This window comes from Choloepus didactylus, chromosome X, assembly GCF_015220235.1.
Source record: "Choloepus didactylus isolate mChoDid1 chromosome X, mChoDid1.pri, whole genome shotgun sequence".
NCBI lineage: Eukaryota > Metazoa > Chordata > Mammalia > Pilosa > Megalonychidae > Choloepus > Choloepus didactylus.
In genome coordinates this window covers 55,742,863-55,745,636 of record NC_051334.1, presented here as the reverse complement: position 1 = coordinate 55,745,636, position 2,774 = coordinate 55,742,863, and the positions used below count along the sequence as shown (strand labels likewise).

Below are 2,774 nucleotides of genomic sequence, written 5' to 3'. Positions count from 1 at the left end.
CGGCATTAGCAAACTGAAACAGATGGTATATGGGAATCCTGTATTTTATGCATGATTGTTCTGTAAACCCACAACTTTTCCAATAAAAAAATTTAATCAAGGACTTGTAAAGGACTTGTACAAGGAAAGCTAGAAAACATTGTTGAAAGAAATTTTAAAAGACTTAAATAAAAGGAAAGACATTCCATGTTCATAGATTGAAAGACTAAATATTAAGATGTCAAGACTTCCCAATGTGATTTACAGATTCAATGTAATACCAATCAAAATACTCACAGCCTGCTTCACAGAAATGGAAAAGCCAATTATCAAATTCATATATAAGGACAAGGGGCCCTGAATATCCAAAACCACATTGAAAATGATGAACAAAATTGAAGGACTCACACTTCCCAATTTTAAAACTTACTATAAAGCTACAGTAATCCAGTATGATATTGGCATAAGGACATATAGATCAATGGAATCAAACTGAGAGTTCAGAAATAAACCCTCACATCTATGGCCAATTGATTTTTTTTTCGGAGAGTAAACATAACCTGGGACAAAAGGTACTATCCTGAATTGTTTATTACCTGAAAAATGGAGATTAATTTCACAGATTTTTATCAGGATGGTCATCTCCTCCTGGCACTACTGCTGAGGTTAGAAGATGACATTTTATTAAGCTCATATGCTGGTGAATTTTTGGTACTTATTTTGCTTGTATGTTCTTCAGCTCTCAGTGTTATTGATCATGAAATCTAAATATACTGCTTAGGTATGTGTGCCTGCAACAAATCATGTGAAGGCAGCTTGTAAAGGAACCTGTTTTTGAAGCTGTTCCTGAAGTGATAGCAGGGAGAACCCGGGCAGCCCCTGGAATAGAAATCCAGGCATGGAGAACGATCCTGCAGGAGAAAGTGATTCATCATGGTGGATGACCTAAAAAGATTCCTGTGTAAAAAATTACCAAGTGTTGATGGGCTCCATGCTGTTGCTGTGCCAGATAGAGATGGAGTACCTGTTATTAAAGTGGCCAATGATAATGTCCCACAGTATGCTTTAAGACCTGGTTTCTTCATCTTCTTGACCAAAAGGGGGATGTGAAAGGAAATGAAATAAGCTTCAGTGGCAGAGAGAATCCAAAAGGAGCCGAGAGGTCACTCTGGTGGGCACTCTTATGCACACTTTAGACAACCCTTTTTAGGTTCTAAAGAATTGGGGTAGCTGGTGGTGGATACCTGAAACTATCAAACTACAACCCAGAACCCATGAATCTCGAAGACAGTTGTATAAAAATGTAGCTTAAGAGGGGTGACAATGGGATTGGGAAAGCCATAAGGACCACACTGCACTTTGTCTAGTTTATGGATGGATGAGTAGAAAAATAGGGGAAGGAAACAAACAGACAAAGGTACCCAGTGTTCTTTTTTACTTCAATTGCTCTTTTTCACTCTAATTATTATTCTTGTTATTTTTGTGTGTGTGCTAATGAAGGTGTCAGGGATTGATTTGGGTGATGAATGTACCACTATGTAATGGTACTGTAAACAATCGAAAGTACGATTTGTTTTGTATGACTGCGTGGTATGTGAATATATCTCAATAAAATGAAGATTAAAAAAAAAAAAAAAAAAAAAAAAAGACCTGGTTTCTTATCTACTTTTGCCCTTGCAAAGACCAAGGGAGCAAACTTGGACCTTCAATAAACAAAAGTATTATCTGTTACTATAATACTTTCCAGGCAGTTCAATTTAATTGTTCACCTTTAGTGGTGAGTTTCATAGCCAGTATAGCAGTGCCAACACAGGACTAATTGTCGGTCTAGAAAAGGAACTTGCTCCATTATTTGAAGAACTGAGACAAGTTGTGGAAGTTTCTTATTCTGACAGTGGATTTGATATATACCTTATCTTCATTATACCAGACACAATATCAATCTAGTAGTCTTTACACCACAATAATACTTGTATCCATATACTCGAGAAAGGGCCCCCTTTCCACCTTATACTAAGAAAGAGCATATAGATAGAATTTCTGACAGATTGCTATATTTCCTTGTGTAGGGCCTTTTCTTATTTAGTGAGATCTGGGGACACTACAGAATGGTTCAGTCTATCTCACCTCCCATGGAATTAGTTCAATCACCAAATATGAGTAAGATTCTCTTCAGTGGATCAGAATCAAAGTGGTACATTGAGCCACTTGAACCAGCAAATGCTTCCCGTTGTATAATACTCCCAGTCCTTCAGTAAAGCAGACCCTTTTTTATTGTGAATAATGAGGACATATTTTTCTTCATATTGAGTTTTATTTCTTTGCATTGAATGTAAGGAAGATCATATGGCTTAGGAAAAGTAATAAAATTAGTACAATCACTAACTTTCCTATGTGCATATTATTTTTCAGTCTATACTGATTAAATAATCTATACTAATAAATAATATTACTAATTATTTATTCTTCTCAGAGGGTGCTGCTCTAACTAAAATACAAATTCTAACTGTACTGGTTTGTATATATTATGTCCCCCAGAAAAAGCCATTACCTTTGATGTAATCTTGTGTGGGCAGATGTATCAGTGTTGATTAGATTGTAATTCTTTGAGTGTTTCCATGGAGATGCGCCCTACCCAACTGTGGGTGATGACTCTGATTGGATAATTTCCATGGAGGTGTTACCCCACCCATTCAGGGTGGTTCTAAATTAAATTACTGGAGCCCCATAAATGAGCTGACAAACAGAAGGAACTCAGTGCAGCTGAGAGTGACATTTTGAAGAGGAGCTACAGC

At 36.7% G+C, this 2,774-nt stretch overlaps 1 pseudogene; it reads left to right on the top strand.

The window, feature by feature from the left end:
- The first annotated feature begins 912 nt into the window (after window positions 1-912).
- LOC119522154 lies at window positions 913-1,926 on the top strand (annotated as a pseudogene).
- Window positions 1,927-2,774: the final 848 nt, after the last annotated feature.